Source organism: Lactuca virosa, chromosome 6 (assembly GCF_052849685.1).
Source record: "Lactuca virosa cultivar CGN04683 chromosome 6, Lactuca_virosa_CGN04683_v6, whole genome shotgun sequence".
NCBI lineage: Eukaryota > Viridiplantae > Streptophyta > Magnoliopsida > Asterales > Asteraceae > Lactuca > Lactuca virosa.
The window spans coordinates 23,496,564-23,520,582 of NC_136431.1; the positions used below are offsets into that span (position 1 = coordinate 23,496,564).

Sequence of the window (24,019 nt, forward strand, 5' to 3'; positions counted from 1 at the left end):
ATGTTTAAAAAGTACAAAAAAACATGAATTTTGATATATTTATTATTTTTTTTTATAAAAAAATAGACCTTAACTTTTGAACAAAGAAAATGAAGTGAGTTTTTTTCGAGAAAAAAAAAGTTCGTTGTTTATATATCATCATGGATCTCTTTGGAAAGAGGACGGAAAATCGTGAACAACGGTATACTCGTTTTTTTTTCGATAAAAAACATGGCTTAAAAAAAATTTAAAATGAAAAAAAGGAAGTGAGTTTTTTTATAATCCGGTGCATGTGCGTCAATTGTAAAAGTCTACAACCCTTCATTTTGACGTTGATCGCTTTAAATTTCGACGCTTTGGATTGGTTCCATGATTAATAATGGTTCTCTATTGAACTTTTCTATATATATATATATATATATATATATATATATATATATATATATATATATATATATATATATATATATATATATATTAGTCGTTACCTGCACAAAGCAGCGGCGGGGAATAAGTTCTTTCAACAATTCCCTTTTACACCATTCAGTTCTGTTAATAGTTTAATTTCAACAAATAGTCTTATTTCGACAATTAAGAGTTAGGGTTTTGAGTTTAGGTTTAGTTTGTTGGTGAAAAAAATGAAAGCAATTAAAATTCAGTCTAATCGGTTGGTCATACTTGGTTTTCCATTCCTTGTTGGGCTAAAAAAGCTAATCTAAAATCTTATTTGTGGCGCTTTCGATTTATGTATCATTATTTGTTTTAACTGAAAAAAAAGATTAACGATTTGTTTTATGCTATTCTAGATTCGAATAGAATATACTAACAAAAGTTAATGTACACTCTGTGGTTATTTTAGCCATTGCTTCAAACCCAAATGTTTCAAAGTACATGTTCTTTTATCATTTTTTTAAATGTTTATTTTGCATTAAGACCATACTAATTTCTATATTTCAAGGATCAACATAAATTTTCACTAAAAGGGATATGGTTAAATAATTAGGTTTAGGTCATTTTTGGTCACTTAACTTTTGGTTTTGTGCTCATTTGGTCACTTAACTCTTTTTAAGTTTTAAAAGGTCATGAAACTTTTGACTTTGTGCTCATTTAGTCACCTAACTTTTAAAATTGTGCTCATTTAGTCACAAAACTTTTGAAAAAAATTAAAAGTTTTGTGACTAAATGAGCACAATTTTAAAAGTTTGGTGACTAAATGTGACCAAACCAAAAGTTAAGTGACTAAATGAGCACAAAGTCAAAAGTTTCATGACCTTTTAAAACTTAAAAAAAGATAAGTGACCAAATGAGCACAAAACCAAAAGTTAAATGACCAAAAATGACTTAAACCCTGAATAATTTAGAAGTTATTAAAAATATACCAGATATTTATAAAGCTCTTAAGAGTATTTCATTGATATCATCATGAATCAAAATTTCTAAATAATAGAATCTTTTTCACTATTTAACACTTGTCAAATTAAAACGGATATGGTTAACTAAGTTTGATACTACCTTCTTCTTTCCAACATGGGAAAGAGAGAGAGATAAAGTTCTAACAATGGTTGCCACATTTTAGTATTTATCAAATCCAAAACCACATGCACATTTGTAAATAAAAATAACTTAACTATAATTAAAATAATGTAAATCTCCACATTGCACATTAAGTTATAGTTGTACAATCGCCTATACCTTTTAAATGCCAGCAAAACATTTGCATGACACCCTTGCATAGAGGCTTTTGGGATCAATAGTGGCACTTCTACGAGGCTTTACTTTTCTAGTTTGAATTCATTGTACCTCCAATAAGGTCTTGACAACCTACAAACTGCAAGAACCTAGACTCCATTAAAATCAAGTAGGCATCTTCACCATCTGCTTCTTAGTTTCAGTTTAAACTGAAAGAACCCGAACTCTAATAAGTGGGTTAGTTTAGGTGGTAGGTGAAGGGCAGTTTGGGTATTTGGTAGTTATACTGCAAAAATGAGTAAGGAGACCTTGTTTTATGCACAAAATTAAACATCAGTTACATAATTCTCAGTTTCATAGAATAAACAAAAAAAGTATGAACTAATCAGGTAAAATCCACCAGGCACCTGAAGCATGGAATTAACAAATGAAGGATTACCCTTAACTACTTCTAACGGTGCAAAAAAATTTGATATATTTTTTCTATTAATTCCAACCTCCCTATACCTAAGTTGAGAGGATCTAAACAAGGCTTCACCAAGCTGATTTATTACTTATGAGATAAACCTCACTTCCAACAAATATTCATTAAAAATAAACAACATATTATTTTATGAACATAAAGTCTTACCAGTAGAGAAATCGAATTTGCAGCCAATGATGGTGTAGTCAAGAGTGAAGCGAAAAGTTACGGTTGGTCAAACTGCTAAATTCGGTTGGAAAAAATATCATGTTAAATCGGCCCAAGATCCTAGTTCAGCAGATAAAAAGAAAAGATCATAAATACTTGAGAGACCCTTGACATATCCATTTAGTATTAGAAAAAAAAAACTGATTTTCAAGTCGTGCTTCCAATTCAAGAGTTTGAGAACTGGCTATGGAAGCTTGCAAATGTTATTAAAAGTTCACAAATGCATATTGTATTTATTCATAAAAGTACAGAAATTCAACCAAATTAATCTGTTCACTCGACTTCCCCAATTACCTGATGACTCATAATTAGCTTTGCAAAAATGATTTTTTGGTAATAAAAACCAAATATTTTTTGGCTCAAAAAAGAACCATTACCTGACGGTGGCTCTGGTCCCACAGTTGAGGAAGACGCCTTCCTTGCACAAGACGAGGCAAAGTGAGCTTTTTTTTTCAACTAAGAAAAAAAATAAAATCGGTAAAACCACTTAAATCTAGTCAGACCATGACATATTACATTAAGTAGGAACAACCTTGTCCATGTTTCGGAAGATTCCCGTGCCTCAACCATGAATCCAACTCCAACCTCAACCCATGTAATATGTAATGAATTACAACACATCAAAAAAAAAAAACAGGATTTTTAACCAATATTATTGATTAACAAGTTACAATGTATGATTCAAGTGTTACCCTAGGAATTCAGCAGCTACATGTATTGGTTTAACACTATGCAAATCTCCAAATACACTTTGTTTTTGAAATATCACAATACTGTAGATCTGTTTTAGCACCATGCAACGGATCTCCAAATACAAAACTCAACTTGCATTTGACTTTTTTTATATTGTATGTAAAAACAATACGATTAGTAATGACTGCATAAATAGGAGGATGCGTTTCAGATTATACAAGGTATGTGTAATAATCAAACTCCAGGGAAAAACGATTCAAAGGGCATAGATGGAAAACTAAATATCATTATGTAAAATTTTATTTATATATGAAAGTTGTAATGTTGAATCTCACAAAACTTTGAATCCATAAGGTTCTAGTGAAAGAAAAATCAAATATACTAATTAGTTTGTAATCAAAGAAAGACAAACAATAGTTAACTTACTCTATCACTTGAAAAAAACGGGTTAATTGCCTTAAAAAATCTTTTGATAGATCTTCTTCCACACATTGGCAAGCATATCACCAACTGTGGTCAATGATGTAATGACACATCAACTCCATAATCAACCAGGAGTACACAGTCAAAGCACCTGTTAAAATGACCAACAATTTATTATTGACAACAATTACACATAAAAAAAATTACAAATATAGATATTAGTGGTGTAAACAAATCTAGTGAAGAGCTATTTACCTATGTCACCAATATGCTGAGATCTTTGCAAATTCATATAAGGCATCCAAACAATCACATGCTACTCTGCTTCATGTATGCCAAGATGCTCACTTTCAATGTCCATAATTTTCATCTCAAACTAAACAATCTTATATTGGGCTGTAAGACATGAGATAAAAACATAATTTTATAAAAATATAAACAAATTCTCATGCTTAACCACACTAATTTGTTAAACTACCATTAATTCTCAAGCTTCTCCTTCCTCTAGTCAAGTCAACTAATGAGCAAAAAAGCCTCGGACCTGGATAACACGAAGGGCAACAAAACCCCATAGCTTTTAAAGAAATAGAACCTAAAAGTTGCAACATTTTGATGCAAAATAAATAAGGATTAAAGAAATGAACATTTTTTTCAGGGATCTAACACATTCATATGAACCCAAAAATTGAAAATAAGATTCTTTAACTTCATAAATCCACATAATAATGTATGACTAAAAATAATTGAACACAAAAGCAGCAGCTATGTGACACGTAATAGGAATGTGAGACCATACCTTACTTTGTTAGGATCTATGTTTCAACATGAAATTTAACCTATAACAATATATAAAAAATATAGTTAATTTTTCCCCCAAAAGAGCACATCAGAAACAACATCTACAAATTTTAGATGCACAACAACAGAACTACTTTAACTTATCTTCTGCAATCACAATCTAAGAACAGAAACATGAGGGAAAGAAGCAAGTGACTCTTTTACATGGCTAAGATAGGATTAAAGGCAATAAAACCTCAGACCATTTACCTTTGTTCATCACCATCAGTTCCCTTACAAAAGTCATTATCATCAGCCACCAATAAAAAAAATCTTATGTAGTTTGCTTACCTGATATCGTATCAACCAACCAATATCATAAATATTTTCTTTAAGCAAAAATCAACTTCAGTAAATATAAGCAAAAGCAAGAAAAACCATGAAAAACAAAAATTCGATAATTACTTGATATCAGGTTATCGATGTAGACGGGAATCCAAAGGAGCTGAAGAGGAATGGATATACATCGGTTTCTTATGGTGAGATTGACATAAAGGAAAGGCTATGGAAATAGAAGATCATTCAAAAGCACAGTGGTGCGATGGAATTGCGGTTCCAACGACATTTACTTGTGGTGGTGGTGGTGCGATGATATTACGGTTCGAACGACATTTACTGGTGGTGGTGGTGACGTGTGTTTAGGGTTTGTGGAGAATGGGAGAGCGTAACTACGTAAGGGTGGTGAGACACAAACATATAGGGGAATGAGATTGCGGTTTAAGAGATAGATACGGAGATATGACTTATGAGAAACTGGAATTCAAAATTGAACGTGATAAGAAAATGGCGCAATATGAGGATTTAAAGGGGACCGGTTCAAAACGCAAGATGTGAATTCAAATTTCGAAGTTTTGAATCCCCGATTTTATGGTATTAATTTTAGGATGAAGACTTGATTTTATGATTTGAGAATTCTTTTTCGGGAAAGGTATTTTTATCCAAAAGATTATATAAGCGTTTTATGTATTGGAACTTTAGCTTAAACACTTAGACGTCTTAAATCTATTTATAGAAATAGTAAGGTTTGTATATATATATATATATATATATATATATATATATATATATATATATATATATATATATATATATATATATATGTTCAATTGAGAAAATAAAAAATGCTGAGAATGGGGGAATCATTCTCGGTCACTCATTTATTTTTGCCGCAAAAGCCTCCGTTGTACCAACAGAAATGGATAAGGAATACACACGTGTTTCCAACAAAACATGTTTCCTTAAACTATGTTAATCATTACCTTAATATATACAAAAACATAGTTTTTTTTTTTCGTTTTTTTAATTTTTAAGAAGCTATTTTTATCGAAAAATGATTTTAAATATACCAAAATTCATGATTTTTTATTCTCTACAAATAGACATCAATATTGAAATACTTTTAAGATAAAATTATTATTATTATTATATTTTAAGCTATCGTTATTCATAAGTGAATAAAAATGCATCAGATTTTTACTACAGTACATTCGTTATTCACTTATGAATAAAAATATATAATTAATTTTTTTCACAGTTTAAGTATCATTTATACTACTTATTCATATATGAATAACAAATTAACTGTAACAAAAATCTGATAAATGTTTTATTCATATATGAATATAAAATATGACGACAACTAATATACGGTTTATTCATATATAAATATAATATATGATGAAAGATGATGTAAAAAATATATTTTAAGTAAGAAAACTTTATTACGTGTCATATTCATATATGAACGATACTTAAACTATAAAAAAAAAAGTTAAGCATACGTTTTATTCATAAATGAATAACGAATGTACTGTAATAAAAATCTGATAGATTTTTATTTACTTATGAATAACGATAGTTGAAACTCTAAAAATAATAAATTTTTTATTTTATCTTAAACTATATCAATATGGATGTCTATTTATAGAGAATAAAAAATTATGAATTTTGATATATTTAAAATAATTTTTCGATAAAAATGGCTTTCTAAAAAAAAAAAAACAAAAAAAGGTATGTTTTTTTGTATATTAAGGTAATGATTAGCATAGTTTAAGGTAACATGTTTGGTTGGAAAACACATGTGTATCCGTTATCCATTTCGGACGGTACGCCTAAGTGTTTTGCGCCAAAATAAATGAGTGGTTGTGAATGATTCCCCTTTTTTATTTCTCAATTGAACTTACCTCTCTCTCTCTCTATATATATATATATATATATATATATATATATATATATATATATATATATATATATATATATATATATATATATATATATATATATATATATATATATATATATAATCAGATTTAAAATATCTTAAAGATGTCTCCATATGATGAAATAACTTTAGTAAAACAACTAGCATAAATCTAGAATCTGTGACATACGGACGACAAAAAAAAAATTATGATCGTCGAACATACTGGAAATGATCTCAACTCTCAAGTGTTAATGTGTTATCCATGAATTTTTGAGTTAGTACGATTAAAATTTGACTAAGACGATATAACTAATATGATTATGATAATATAAATGAGTTATTGCTTAACCTTTTTATTTGACTCTTTATCGAAGGAGTATGATTGTATGAACATACAATAACATTTTTCTAAATTCCAACTAGCAAATATAATTTATATTTATATTTACATAATTACATTGAATCTATAGGAATAATTTTAGTGTACATTTGCAATGTTGACTAAGAACCTTTTACGAGGATCATGTGGACCTTGGTATCACTTACATAATTGGCATGCTAAAAAACGAATCCATAGTTTTCAATACTTTTCTTTATGTATGGCAACATAATCCGTACTCATTTTTGTATGGCATATTTTAATTGGTTACTATTTTATGTCTTTTGGAATTGTAAAAGGTCGAAAGAACAAAAAATGGCACAAAAAGTATCATTTGCAGACATGCTCAATTTGATGTCGGATGAACAGGGAGAGTGAGAAGGGATGTGCAAAGTATATGCTATCAACAAACATTTTCGTACTTCTTTTTGGCCTATAAAATGGTTTTAAGAGTGTCTAACTCATCAATCAAGTGTTTTTGAAGATTATTAAATTGTATGGATGCATTAATGGGTAACTACACTTTTGGCAGTTAGTAAATCATTTGTTAACACCAACCAAGTCATTTGTTGTCCTGCAATTCATCAATTTTACATATTTAATGATTTGGAGATTGCTCTTTCATAAAATTTGATTTTCTATCCCAGTTTAAATTTTATATGTATTAAGTGACGCTCCAACTCACCGAGCTAGATTGACTCGAAGTCCTATTAAATCTTTGTAGTTGTTTCTTATAACTTGCAAATGGTGTACTAATTATGTTTTTTATTCCATGTACTCAAAGTCAGTGATATATAATCATAAATACATTGTACATTTTATTATAAAGAAGTTTGATGTTATCTCGCTTGACACAGTGGCGGTTTTGTATAGGTGCCCGTAGTGGCACCGGCAACACCTATCCCGTCCGTTTGTTCGTAGTAGAAAAATTTTCAATTTTGAAAACAATTACAAAGATAAATCCATAAATAGATAAGAGCATCACAGCGCCCAATCTAAACTATGTTTGGCCCCATGTTAAGAGAAGATGAGTTGTAACATCTTGTTTGTTAGTTAATAAGTTGTATACTTCAGATTTTTACAATGATAATTGATAATAGGTATAGATATATGCACAAAATAGTAGCTCCTACTAGTGCATATAAGATACTATACCTTGACAAAAGCATAATAATGGAATCAGAAATACTTCATTTTCAGAATGGGTCTTACTATATACACACCACCCTATATACATCATACATCAATAGTCTTTCTTTTTAGGTAATCATAATTATATTTTTTTTCTAACTTTTATACTTTACTTTATTATAACCTAATTATTAAACTTTAATATTAATATTATAATTATCATTTTGACTAATTTTTAATTTTTTTTTTATTATGATAAAAAAACAACAATAATATTATTTTTATAATATAATAATATAAATAATATTATAAAAAATAAAATTCTAAATAAATTTTCATCAATTTTTTATCTTTGTTTTTAGTCGTAAACCAACAAACTTTATATATATATATATATATATATATATATATATATATATATATATATATATATATATATATATATATATATATATATATTTCATTTCCATAAAACTAGTATCATTAATTGTAAAAAAATATAATAATTCAAACAAATATTATATCCATTTTATTAACTGCATATAAATCGTTGCATATAATGATATATTAGTCAAAAGAAGAAAAAAAACCCTTACGTGTGCTGTGTAAAAAATGAAAACAAAAAAGTAAAAAATAAAAAACTAGATAAATACGTTATTAACATAGTTAATATAATTATAAAAGTTAGAGAGAATTATGAGTAAACGATGAGTACAAAAAAAAATATGAAAAAAAAGAAAGATAGTTGCATCAAGTGAAGAAAAAGAAAAAAAAAACATGCTTGAGCAACAAAAAACAAGAACAAAAAAAGGGTACATATCTTGAAAGAACAAAAAAAATATTAAGAAAGAAAAAAATCACACTATAATGAATGGGGTATTTTTTTGCCATTTGATTAAAAGTAGAAGGGCAAACAATGGTAAAAAAAGAATTACAAAATGAAATTACAAAGCCTGTACAGTAGATATTAATGGGAATTTGTGATAAAGTTTTATGTGTCAATTGATGGGTTTTGAACATAACAACAATCCTATGGTGCACATGCAAATCCTAAAGCTTTGGATCTAGGTTTTTCTAATTGTATATGCAATAATCATCCAAAGCTTGTAAACCCTAATCTATCATATTGAAATCGAAATTAACATAATGAAACAAGTGAGAATGTTACCTTTCAATTATAGCTTGAAGATCCTTGCCTTTGAGAGCTTAGTATCACAAGTATAATACCTCTAATCGATCACAAACACCAAAAACAATTAGAGAATGTTAGAGCGAGAGGAGGAGGCTCAAAATCGACTGGTGATCCTTCTAGGGTTTCAAGTGGCCGATTTTGGGATGCCATGGGGTTCCTTATATAGCTGAAGAATTAGGGTTTCAGTCAAATACCTAATCTGGTTGCTTAAGCCCTAAGCAGCCCATAGAAATCTTCCAGAATCCTTATCATGGATGAAATCCTTATGGGCTATCCATAAGATTTCTTCCACCCCTATCCATAGGGATCCTCAACCCATTTTTCAATTATCACATAATTACAATATCAGTCCCCTTAATTTAATTAACCTCTTTTGACCACAAAATTAATTCTAAATTAATTCTTGACCATTATTAATTAAACAATATTATTTCTCTTTTAATATATTATTCACATAATATATTAATAAATCACATTTATCCTCTTTCTCCATTATTCATCAAGTCAAGTTGCTTTGGTGAAGGCAACCTAAAAGGACCATGCTACTATCGGGTCAAGTACATACCAATTATAGTTATGGGCTTAGACACCTAATCCAACAGTCTCCCACTTGGATAAGTCTAATAACTATAAATGCAAGTACGACTTCAAAATTCGATTAGCAATCGTAGCTCTCAAAAGCCGTTGTCGAACTCTGACACGTCCTTTAGATAAGGGATCGTATAGTCCTCCGTTCTCAAGATATCGTGCGGAAAATTACATGGAACATAGTCATACTTATTGTCTTGCAGTTTGTTTCCTGATTTCCGATTTGTCTGACATAGAACTTAATTGAACACGTCAACTTAGTCCTGACCGGGCCCGACACAGAAGTCAAACCAAATCATCGAGGGGCCCAATATATCGCTTTTAACCTCATAGGATAAAAGGAACAGATAAACTTCGACTTATATGCTTGTACTATTTACTCATCAAATCGTACAGAACAATACGTTTTATAACATCAAGTTACTGATGCGTTTACGCATTATCAATGCACAACCAACTCGTAAACAACAACTCATATATCTAGGTTTAAAGACTATGATATTATCGTCTCACAATCACTCGCGATTAAATTCCATGAAGTGATTCATGTGAGCGCGGGTTTAATCCAATACTCAAATCTTATTTCAGGAGCACTCATGAATGTTGCAGCAAACCTTTGTTATGTCTAAACGCTTAGACAATCTACAAGCCAATTCATGACAGTCTTCTTTCATACTTACTTCCAACGTATGATCGACTGTGGATAGTTTAAATAATCTTATTATTTAGGAAGTCAAAACATGCAAAGTGAAACAATATTAAATAATTAACACAAGATAGTAACTTTACTTATAAATAAAACTCCTTTATTTAATCATCAAATGTTAATTACAATTAATATATTACAAGTTTCTATAGGCTATCTAATCACTAAAGCTAATATCTTCCTTCAGCCCAATGCTCCTAGCGTGCTGCAAGTGCTTAACCTTACTTAGTCCCTTCGTAAGGGGATTTGCTGGGTTATCCTCTGACGATACCCTCTTCACTACGAGGAGTCCCTCTTCTACCCGATGTCTAATGAAATGATATTTTCTGTCGATATGCTTGAATCTGCCATGATCCCTTGGTTCCTTGGTCAAGGAAACCGCACCTTCGTTATCACATAAAATCTCCATAGGCTCCTTTATGGCCGGTACAACTCCAAGGTCTACGATGAAGTTCTTTAGCCATATTGCCTCCTTCGACGCTTCGCTCGCTGCTATATACTCTGATTCGCATGTTGAATCAGCTACGGTCTCCTGCTTGGAACTTTTCCAAGTCACTGCTCCTCTATTCAGAGTAAAGACCCAGCCTGACTGAGAACGGAAATTATCTCGGTCGGTCTGAAAACTGGCGTCACAATACCCTCGCACTCTCAAGTCATCACTCCCACCGAGGATAAGGAACCATTCCTTAGTCCTTCGTAGGTACTTAAGAATGTTCTTTACTACCGTCCAATGTGCTCTACCAGGGTTCCCTTGATATCTGCTGACCATGCTCAAAGCAAAGGCCACATCAGGGTGAGTACATGTCATAACATACATGATTGAGACAACTGCGGAAGCATAAGGTACTCTGCTCATCTCTGCTATCTCCGCATCGGTACTCGGACTCTGAGTCTTACTCAACTTGGTATTTCTTTGGATTGGTAACTCCCCTTTCTTGGAATTTTCCATGCTAAAACGTTTCAACACTTTATCCAAATAAGTACTTTGACTAAGTCCTATTAGTCTTTTACTCCTATTTCTCAACATCCTAATCCCTAGAATATAAGCAGCTTCTCCGAGGTCCTTCATATCGAAGCACTTCCCAAGCCAGGACTTAACCTCTTGCAAGGTTGGGACGTCGTTTCCTATGAGCAGTATGTTATCCACATACAATACGAGAAAGCTAACTATACTCCCACTAGCTTTGACATATACGCATGACTCATACTCACTTCTCGAGAAACCAAAGTCTTTGACTTTCTCATCAAAACAAAGATTCCATCTGCGAGATGCTTGTTTCAATCCATAAATGGATTTTCTCAAGCTTACACACTCTATTAGGGTACTTTGCATTGACAAAACCCTCTGGCTGACTCATGTAAACATCTTCAATCAACTTTCCATTAAGGAAAGCGGTTTTGACATCCATTTGCCATATTTCATAGTCATGAAATGCAGCTAGGGCCAACATAACCCTTATAGATTTAATATTCGCTACTGGTGAGAAGGTCTCATCATAGTCAACTCTGGGAGTTTGAGTAAAGCCCTTCGCAACCAATCGCGCCTTATATGTGTGTACTTTCCCATCTATGCCGGTCTTCTTCTTGAAGATCCATTTGCAACCGACCGTCTTACAACCTGGCAAATTGTCAACCAAGTTCCAAAATTGATTGTTATACATGGACTGAATCTCGTTGTCTATAACCTCTTTCCATTTTGCAGACTCCGGGCCCGCCATGGCTTCCTTGTAGGTGTTAGGTTCATCCAAATTTATTAGTGTGCTATCACTAATAAACGTATCACCTTCACTTGTTATATGGAAACCATACAACACAGGTGGAATACTAACTCTACTGGAACGTCTAAGAGGTAAGGACTCGTCAATCGGTTCAACAGGAGTTTCCTCCTCGGGTTGAGCGCCAGTGTTAGAGGTTCCTTCATCGTTTGATTCTTGAAGCTCTTCAAGATCAATTTGCCTCCCACTGTCCTCTTGGCATATGAGTTCTCTCTCTCAGAAAACCCCTCTCCTCGCTACATAGACCCAAGACATAGCATGTGATGAGTTATTAGATTGAATAGTATAAATACCTACAAAGGTGGGCTTTATCTTCCCATCCTTGATATCTTGCAGATACTTCGGGCAGCTTCGTTTCCAATGCCCTTTGTCGTGGCAGTAGAAGCACTCTGCATCCTTCAGGTTGGAAGAGGGAGCAGCAGGACTAGCTTTGGTTCCACTAGAAGAAATACAATCATGAGACTTTCCCTTGTGGATCTTAGAAGGAGCCTTCCTCTTCTTTCCTTTTCCTTGCCCAATTGCCAAGATAGGGGCAGTAGCAGTAGGAGTAAATGCAACATATTTTCCTTTTAGACTAATCTCAACAGTCCTTAGCAGGCCTTGAAGCTTGCTTAGAGTGACCTCCTCCTTGTTCATATGATAGGTCATACGAAACTGGTCATAACAAAGGAGGCAACAAATGTAGAATGATATCTATGGCCAGCTCCTCAACGAAGTTGAAATTCAACTTTAGCAAACGGTCCACGAATCTTTGCATTTTCTGCAAGTGGGCCGTGATGGACTCCCCATCCTTCATTTTGGTAGTGATCATCGCAACGATGATCTCGTACCCTTCCTTCCTAGCACTTTGATGGTACATTTCCATCAAATCTTGGTGCATATCAAATGGATAGTAGTCCTCGTAGGACTTTTGGAGTTCAACAGTCATTGTTGCGAGCATGATGCAATGAATCTTCGTAGCATATCTCTCACGAGTTTCGTACGCAACAATTTCCACGGGAGTAGCAATGTTGTGGTCAATCTCCTTCAGCTCCTTGTCGAGAACATACTCTTTGTCCTCGTAACGAGTGACCATGAGAATGTTGTGAATCCAATCATTAAATTTGGATTTCATGGGTTAGCACCATATTCACATTTCCTAAGTAACAAGGTGCAAAGTGCAATTTCATGGGTTAGCACCATATTCACATTTCCTAAGTAACTAAGATTTGGGAATTTATAAGTGTTTAGTTACTTCATATTTATCATTATACTTTTAATGAAGGGAGAATTAGAGTCCTATCCAACCCGTTCGGCTAACAACCCTCCACCAGTCAAGGAAGCAGTGGGTGAGAGTGGACACCTATTAAACTGCCATTTTATAGGCAGTAACCTTATACCCCCCTTATAGACCGGCTTCGTGAATGAGGCCTACTAACGGTAAGACTGACTTTTTTCTTATACATATATATTAATATTAAACCTATAATATTATAATAGTATAAGGGCATAATTTTAAACTTTAAAATTCTAGGGTTTAGAATTAAATGTTTCAAAAGTTAGACTTTTACATTTACAAATTCCAAAACTTGAGGGCAAGTTTTGAACTATTCAAAAAACTTTTGGAATCCATAAATTATGAGTTTAATATAGGTTTTAATGAAAAGACTCTTGAAAAACCATAACTTGAGGACAAGTTATGGAGTTCATAAAAAACATTTATGTAAAAGACTCTTCACTTTCCCAAAACCTATGGGTTTTAATGACCTTTTAAAAGAAAGGCTTTTCATTTTTCCATAACTTGAGGACAAGTTATGGAATTCATCAAAACCATTTAGATCAACTAATGTAACTTACAAAATCAAACAATTTGTCAATGATCTAAATTAAACTCATAAGAACAAGACAATTCATATCAAACAAATTTCATGTAATAGCCTAACCATATAAACTAATACAAAACATGAAACTTTAACAATTATCTTTTAAATTAGATAAGCATGATCATTACCACATCAAAAACAAGTTTATAAGTTCAAAAAACAGTTTAGGGTAATGATCCTAGTCCAATTCCAGCCTTAAAACCCGAAATTCTGCATCCAGGAGCACCAACTCGTCGAGTGCATGAATTGACTCGAAGGGTTGGTCAGTTTATAGGGTGGACTCGGCGAGTTCACTGTCCAGATAACAAAAAATCGATTTTTCAAGCTTTGAAAACAAGTAGCATCAAGTATATAAGAAAACAACCCTAGGCTCTGATACCACTATTGGGTTTTGAGCATTCTAACACTTCTATGGTGTACATGCAACCGTAGATGCTTTGGATATATGTTTTCTCTAATATACATGCAAAATTTTATTTTTCGAAAGCATCATCCTAATTAGCATACAATGGAGTATCTTTACTACAAAATTCTAGTTAGATGACATACCTTTTGTTGTAGTTGGAAACCTTGGACCTTTAATAACTTAGTGCCCCAAGTGTTGCACCTCAAATGAAATCACACAGCACCACCAACAATGGAGGAACTTGAGAGGATGTTACTTGCACTCATAAAATCGGCTTGCCCTCTTGTAAGCTTCTTTAGGTCCGATTTCATGAGCTAGAGGGGTTCTTAATCTAGTGTGGCTTAATTAGGGTTACACCATGCAAACCCTAATGTGCATGACTTTCCATATTCCTCATGCTCCATGGGTTTAAACGTCCATGGATCATCCATGGGTCACCACATGGGTTTAGCCCAACACAAAGAACTATGGATCATAAGCCCACATTATAAGAATGAATGATTTACATAATCAATCCCTATATATTTAATTAGTCTCTTTTGATCACAAAACTAATTCCAAATTAATTCTTGATCAATACTAATTAAATAATATGAATTCATATTAATATATTAGAACTTATAATATATTAATAAACCATAAATAACCTCTTATCAATTATCCATCCTTCAGATTGTTTCGGTGCCATGCAACCCAAATGGACCATGCTACTCTCGGTTCAAGTACATACCAATTATAGTTATGGACTTAGACACTAATCCAACAGTATCCCACTTGGATAAGTCTAATAACTATTATTGCAAGTACGAATCCACAACCCGACTAGAAATCGTAGCTCTTAAAAGCCGTTGTCGAACTCTGACCTAGTCAATGACGCGTCCATTAGATAAAGGATCATATATTCCTCCATTCTAGATATCATATGGACTAAGACATGGATTATAATCATTCTCTCTGTCCATTTTTCGTTTCCCGATTTCCGATTTATGACGACCAACTAATTGAACAAATCAAATCAGTCCAGGCCTGGTGTCATCACTAAATCATCGAGGGGCCCACAGATATCGCTTTAATCCACATGGGGTAAAAGGAACGGATAAACTTCAACCCAAATGCTCGCTTGTACTTACTCATCAAATTACATACAACAATATGTTTTATAACATCCAATTTACTGGTGCGTTCACATATGTCAATGTGCAACCGAATCGCAACTACAACTCACATGTCTCCGTTTCAAGAATATAAGATATCGTCTCACAATCACTCGTGATAAAACCCATGAAGTGATTCAGATGAGCGTGGGTTGAATCCAATACTCGAATCTTATTCCAAGAGTACTCATGAACATTGCAGCCACCTTGTCCTAGACAAACTACAGACCCATTCATGACAGTCTTGCCTCAATACCTACTTCCAAAGTATGATCGACTGTGGATGGTTTGAATATCCTAGTTATTCGGGAAGTCAAAACATGCAAAATGAAACACATGAATAATACTAATCCTATATGACCCCAAAACTTTTGAGTGCCATATTGATTACTCATTATTCATTGTATAATGTTTCGAATAATCAAACTTAATACTTGAATTAAAACAATAGTTATGCCATGCTCCAAGCATGCACACTATGTTTGTCTAAACAATAGTTATTCCATGCACCAAGCATGCACACTATGTTTGTCTATGGTCCTTACTTTGTGAAATAGATCAATTGAAAAACATTTCAATGATGCTCATTTCAAAATTCCAAATCCTTATTGCAAGTGTAAGAATTCCAAACTCTTGTCACTGCCAGAATGTGTTAGATTCTAAACTATCATGCAATGATTCCTTTGCAATGTCTAGGTACCAAAAGTCACAGAGACTTGACCAACGATATTACAAAGTATTCATTTGGAGATTGTTACAAGACAATTCCATGGAAGCGAAGTCTCAAATTCAAAGTACATTCCTTTGAACATCTTTCTTGCATAAAAGTTTTTAACCACAAATTCTTAATATCCAACACCCAATATGAAAACATTCCACATTTTCCATATGACAACTCCTTATTAATAGAATACTTTCTATTTATAATAATTTCGATATAGTCCATCCATTACTATACTTCCAACTGCCCTTAAGTGACCAATCCTCGGTGAACCTTAGATTGTCCTTCAACAGTTGTTTAACCACTTTAGTCATATCCGGTTCTATCTCTTTTTTCTCTCTTAATGCCCTATGCATTTGGAAAATATTTAGAACGGATGAATATTATAGCACATGTAATCGATCCTATACCCGAAGCATATAGGACACGATTCATGATGTCTTACATAAAGACACGATACTTGACCATTCTTTTTCTATAATATTTCTATTTGCCATGTTCTCATCATTCGAATTATGAAAAGGGATGCCGTAATCATAGTCGGATTTTGAAAACGCAATTAACACATCCATATATATAGAATTTCCTTATGTTGAACCATTCCAACATAACATTCATATATATATCTGATTAAAATCTCAATCTAAGCTTTTAGATTTGAAATGAAGTATGAATTCCTCTCCCTTAATTATAGCAAACCAACTTTTCAAACCCTGCAACTTGAAAATTGAAACTTTTGTTTTCTATAATTAACATTGCTAACTTGCAACATTCATCATAATTGATTATGCTCCCACCAGCATAATAATCATTAGCTTTACTAGCATAACATTTATGCTCCCACTAGCTTTGACATGTACCCAAAAATCAGCTGGACTTATAGAAATCAATACTTATTGACTTTCATTACCAAAGTTCAGATTTTTGATACGAGATGCTTTGATAAGACTTTATCTAGGCTTCTCAAACTCATACACCTTTCCTTATATAGCTCACATGTGTGTCTAAACAATTTAAGAACTTACGGCAATAAGTCTCAAATGTTTAGACCTTTTGCCATTCCTCACAATTCACATTATGAAAAGGGATGTCGTAATCAATATCAAATTTGAGAATGCAAATATCACAACTGCTATCTCCTTAAAACCTACTTAGTGAAAGCGTTTCCTCACCATCATTTTCATGAATTGGAGAGAAACCTTATGACACTTAGATTTTATGGTGTATGTGTTCCTATCCATATGAATTTGTCAAACCATAATCAAAAGACAAGTTTAATGACAAAACCAAACTCATATGGACTGAACTTGTTCAATCTTAATTTCTTGCCACCTGGCAGCACAAGGGCCTACCATTGCTTCCTAGTTGTTATGCAAACAATTAAGAACTCATAGAACTCACATGCATAGTCAACTTTAACTGGAATGGGCACAAAAATAAGAATATGTCAACACGATAGGTTACAAACCTCAAGTCGTGTGCTAGTGATTAACAATAGGTTTATTCTTGATTAGTTCTTGAAACTTGTCAAGATCTTTAAGACTCCCACTGACCTCTTGACATATAAGATTCTCTTGTCATGAACCATTCCTTGACAAACAAACATTCAAGAGTTAGTGCGGATTCTAATCAAGACTTGGCCTTAGTTGGTCTTTGTTTTATCCAAAACATCACAACTTACCAATTTCAAATGTACAAGAGTAGAAAACTTTTACTCTACATTTGATAAGTGTTTTAGACCTTTCATAAGATTATGTCACTTAAGGTTACAATCTTGGAGTATGACTCTAAGACTTGTTTTGGGAACGAAGTATGACTCATCTTCTTGATTTAAACTATTTCAACAATTCATGAATTCCTCTTCTTAGCCATACAAATGCACTAAGATGTCTTTAGAGGATCAATTGTGATATGGTTTTTCCATAACATTAAGATGATCATAAAACACGATACTAAAGTACTCTCCCATCTTTTCAGATTGGAGAAACTTTTATCTTTCTGCCTAATTTGATTCTTCTCATTCGTTCTGCCATACATTGAACCTTTTCCAATGTAACGCCCGTAGATCCGGACTAGTCAATTTAGAGACAATAAGCATCAAAAATGACTTTTTGATGGAAGATTATTTAGAAGGATTAATCTTAACCAAGTTGTAGTATATGTCTCAAGGTTTCCGAAAATATAAAGAACGCCGAAATCCAAGTTATAACGAAGAAGTTATGACATGTCGAAGTTTCGCGACAGAACCGGCACGACACAGCGCAACGTAAACAGTGAATTTACGATAGAGCGATATTTGGATTTAGCAATCTAAACGAAAGTCGTAGAATACGTTAAACCGAGAGCGTGCATGAAAAGAACGCCCAAATCTGACTTCGTATGAGGAAGTTATGATTTTTCGAAGTTTCGGCTTAACAATGTACAGCCCGAAGTTCGAATATGAGATCGAGCGATATTTAGCCGAAACAATCTAAACGAGAATCGAAGATCTCGTTGATAGTAGTCCAACGGTAAAAAGACTGACGAAAACGGACGTCAGATAAAGGAGTTATGAATTTCTAACGGAGTTTTCCTGTCCCGGCCTACTAAAAATAATATAATAAAAATAAAGTCAAAATTAGCCGACGGAGTCTAAACAAGATTTGTAGAGCATAGTCTCACCTACGCGTCGATATAAATAACGTCGAAAACAGAGCTCGTATGCGAAAGTTATGAATTTCTGAAGTTCGGGGCGCGAACCCCGATACTGTGTCAGAGTTCACGACGTGAATACAGTGTTCACGACGTGAACTTAGTATTTGACCTTTCAGAGCCTGTCAGACGCAACCTGTGATGACGCATGCAGTGACGACTAAGTTCACGACGTGAGAACTTAAAATTCACGACGTGAGAGCTGAAAAATGACCCTATAAATAGAAATCGAGGGTCAGCCGATTTTGGTTGCTCTATCTCTTCTCTCTCACTCCCGATACTCTCTCTAAGCCCTCTTTTAACCCCCCGAAGCCCCGGTATCATCCCGAGACCCAAAGCGAGTCCGGAAGCTCCGAAGATCCCGAGAAGAAAAGAGTTTCCGAGCCGAAGCTCTGCTTGCGAGAAGCCCGGTGTGTGAAGATCTTCCAGTTTCACCGAAGAAATACTATTCTTAGAGCCGTAGTACTGCCCGATCATCTTTTGATCAAGTGAGTGTATAGTCCCTTTCATAAACACGATTTTAATACAAGTATTGTTTGAATGTATTAAGTACACGTTTGGTGTGAGTGTGTAGTTACTTTCTTCTAACACATAAATACGAAGTATTTGGTATGAAATACGTGCTATGTGTTTATATATTATTTGTCTATTTGAAATGGGCATGGAATTGATGTTTTATACAGGTGTTAAATGATTTAAACTGTGTAAGTATTTATATCTACGAAAATGTTGGGTAGAACATGGGTAGATGGGATAGTTGGTGACTATGGAGTTAGCGCCTATTGTATAAACCTTGGCGACGATGTGACTTCGTGCCTATTTGATGAACCTTGGCGACTACGGAGTTAGCGCACGTTGAGTAAACCTTGGCGACTCTGGAGTTAGCGCTTGTTGAGTAAACCTTGGCGACTATGGAGTTAACGCTTGTTAAGTGAACCTTGGTGACTATGGAGTTAGCGCCTGATAGCTATGGATTTAGTACCTGATAGATAAACTTTGGCAGCAATGGACTTCGTGCCAATTCCTTAGGTAAATCCTTAGGAATGAATGAATGAAGGATAGTTGGTTCTTAGGGTAAAACCTTAAGAAATAAAGAAGATAATGGGGATGGGTAATTGGGTTGATTGTTTGCTGATTAAATATAATAATTATATTATTGTGGGTTGAAAACCCTATATGCTCACCAGGCTCCCAAGCCTGACCCACTCAATTTTCTTTGTATCACAGGTATCAATACGAAGACATATTTCACTGAGGGATTAAAGGAGATGTAAATCATTAGTGTAAATAAATGTAAGTTCTGTTTATGCTTATGTGTCTGTATCGGAACATGACATCCCGAGATTTTGTTATATAATGAAAATACTTTTCTTTAGGAAATGCTTTGATAAATTTTTATCATATTTTGTTTTGGGAACAAATTCCGCAACAATTTTCTTTAAACGATTACTCTGATTTTAAAAACAAAGCATAAACAAATCGGTCTTTTCTGGCCGTGAAAATTGGGGATGTCACATCCAATGTTTCAGAATTATACTTAAACTCGTAAGCATAACCATGTTTACCAAACTTTAGTAAATCATGACAAATAGTCTTATTGATCTTTGTGGTGGATCTTGACCAGCACACACCCAATATACCCGATCCCCTAGTCTTTCACTTGACTCACATATACATGTGAACAGGGAATTAGTTTTAATTTACCAAATATGAAAATTCTCATTCATCATACAATACAACTTGCATGATTCCAAGTTTGTCCAATTAAACTTGGGTGATGAGAATCTTTCCTTATTTGGCAAATACTCGACACTACCACAAACGAAAGAATCAAATTCATATTGCTAACATAGAAACATAGAAACATCAATTTTCACAACTGCCATTGCAAGGAGATATAATAAAAATAAAAACAAAATTTTATTTATTTATAAAATGCGGAAAAAACTTTTCCTTACAATGCAATTACAAATGAAAACTATGTTATGACATATTCCCTAGCAATCTATCATAACTCCTAAGCAGCAGCTCAAAAATCCGATCTTCGAACCATGCGATTGAAATCCATCTTCGCGATCAGATTTAGCATACTCTTCCTTTAAGCTTCCTTCCCTTTGCATGATCCTACAAAACATCAAAATGCAACCTTGTCACGTCATGTATTAAGAATCAACAATTAGGAACTTAATAGAGTTAGACAGTAGACTTACCTGAAGCAGAGTCAAACTTTTCGATTCTACCTTTTCTCAGATCTTTCAGGTAGTCAGGGCAGCTTCGCAACCAATGCCCCTTCTCTTGGCAATAGAAACATATAGACTCTTTGGGAATGGTAGACGGGACAATCTCAGACTTGGCCTTTCTCCTTCCCTTGGAAAGAGAAATCTTTTCTGGACTTCCAATGTTTCCATTGTCAATGTCCATGGAAGTTTGGGGAGTAGATCTTCCAATCAAATTTGCTTTTCCAGTATGCCAAATCATTGCTGATTCAGCAGCAATAAGCAAATAGGTAAGATCAATAAGGGTCATGTCGTGGTATGTCACATAGTAGTCCTTAATGAACTCACTATATGACTCGGGAAGTGATTGAAGAACCCAGTCAACCGCCAACTTCCTCGAGACAACGACACCCAATACTCTTAGCCTGTCAATATGTGACTTCATCTCCAAGACGTGAGTACACACAGGCCTTCCATCTTGATGTTTCATTGCAACTAGGGCTTGAGTGACCTTGAATTTTTCAAGTCTTTGAACTTGTGGGTTAGGGAGAATTATTGGAGGAGGTGGAGGAAGTGAAGTATGACTTCCACGATCCAACCGCGGGACATCATCTTCAAGAGGAAAGCTTATTCCAAAAGATTTGGGAAGACCATAGTTGTCTGAACTAGACATCTACAATGGGAGAAATTCAAGTTAGTTGATTTAAGTCCTTAATATAACACCCAAATGAAATATTAAGGCTAGGACCCAACACAATATTTTACAATTTGGAAGAGGGATGCCGTAATCCAATTGAAAAATATTTGAAGGTAGGTAAATGATGATTTACCAATTTCCATCACGAAAAACGAAGAAGAATTTTAGGTTTAAAGTGAATTGAAATTCCTAGATCCTTTGAGATTCATTGAATCTTTCAATGGCATGTTTAAATCTCAATTGTGCCCTTCAAGTTTGTGACTGGGATGCCGAGGATCACAAACAAGGTGTGAATAACCATGCAAAATAGCTTGGTACACCCAATGTTACAACCACCTAATCAATGTGCCGGTTAACCACACACGCTCCATTGATCTATGATTAACATCAAGCTACCCTTTTCCACGCACTGTCAGTCCAGATTAGTGTGCCGGTTAACCACACACGCTCCACTAACGACTTAACAAGGTGCAAAGTGCAATTTCATGGGTTAGCACCATATTCACATTTCCTAAGTAACTAAGATTTGGGAATTTATAAGTGTTTAGTTACTTCATATTTATCATTATACTTTTAATGAAGGGAGAATTAGAGTCCTATCCTACCCGTTCGGCTAACAACCCTCCACCAGTCAATGAAGCAGTGGGTGAGAGTGGACACCTATTAAACTGCCATTTTATAGGCAGTAACCTTATACCCCCCTTATAGACCAGCTTCGTGAATGAGGCCTACTAACGGTAAGATTGAATTTTTTCTTATACATATATATTAATATTAAACCTATAATATTATAATAGTATAAGGGCATAATTTTAAACTTTAAAATTCTAGGGTTTGGAATTAAATGTTTCAAAAGTTAGACTTTTACATTTACAAATTCCAAAACTTGAGGGCAAGTTTTGAACTATTCAAAAAACTTTTGGAGCCCATAAATTATGAGTTTAATATAGGTTTTAATGAAAAGACTCTTGAAAAACCATAACTTGAGGACAAGTTATGGAGTTCATGAAAAACATTTATGTAAAAGACTCTTCACTTTCCCAAAACCTATGGGTTTTAATGACCTTTTAAAAGAAAGACTTTTCATTTTTCCATAACTTGAGGACAAGTTATGGAATTCATCAAAACCATTTAGATCAACTAATGTAACTTACAAAATCAAACAATTTGTCAATGATCTAAATTAAACTCATAAGAACAAGACAATTCATATCAAACAAATTTCATGTAATTAGCCTAACCATATAAACTAATACAAAACATGAAACTTTAACAATTATCTTTTAAATTGGATAAGCATGATCATTACCACATCAAAAACAGGTTTATAAGTTCAAAAAACAGTTTAGGGTAATGATCCTAGTCCAATTCCAGCCTTAAAACCCGAAATTCTGCATCCAGGAGCACCAACTCGTCGAGTGCATGAATTGACTCGAAGGGTTGGTCAGTTTATAGGGTGGACTCGGCGAGTTCACTGTCCAGACAACTAAAAATCGATTTTTCAAGCTTTGAAAACAAGTAGCATCAAGTATATAAGAAAACAACCCTAGGCTCTAATACCACTGTTGGGTTTTGAGCATTTTAACACTTCTATGGTGTACATGCAACCGTAGATGCTTTGGATATATTTTTTCTCTAATATACATGCAAAATTTTATTTTTCCAAAGCATCATCCTAATTAGCATACAATGGAGTATCTTTACTACAAAATTCTAGTTAGATGACATACCTTTTGTTGTAGTTGGAAACCTTGGACCTTTAATAACTTAGTGCTCCAAGTGTTGCACCTCAAATGGAATCACACAGCACCACCAACAATGGAGGAACTTGAGAGGATGTTACTTGCACTCATAAAATCGACTTGCCCTCTTGTAAGCTTCCTTAGGTCCGATTTCATGAGCTAGAGGGGTTCTTAATCTAGTGTGGCTTAATTAGGGTTACACCATGCAAACCCTAATGTGCATGAATTTCCATATTCCTCATGC

The 24,019-nt window shown here is 33.7% G+C and overlaps 1 long non-coding RNA gene across 1 annotated transcript; it reads right to left on the minus strand.

Annotated features, from left to right (window-relative positions):
• Positions 1-1,705: 1,705 nt before the first annotated feature.
• On the minus strand, positions 1,706-2,812 carry LOC145119190 (uncharacterized). The gene is made up of 3 exons (XR_013713718.1): positions 2,737-2,812; positions 2,300-2,419; positions 1,706-1,807 (listed from the first exon to the last, which is right to left on the minus strand). It is a non-coding gene; the product is annotated as an uncharacterized LOC145119190 (long non-coding RNA).
• Positions 2,813-24,019: the final 21,207 nt, after the last annotated feature.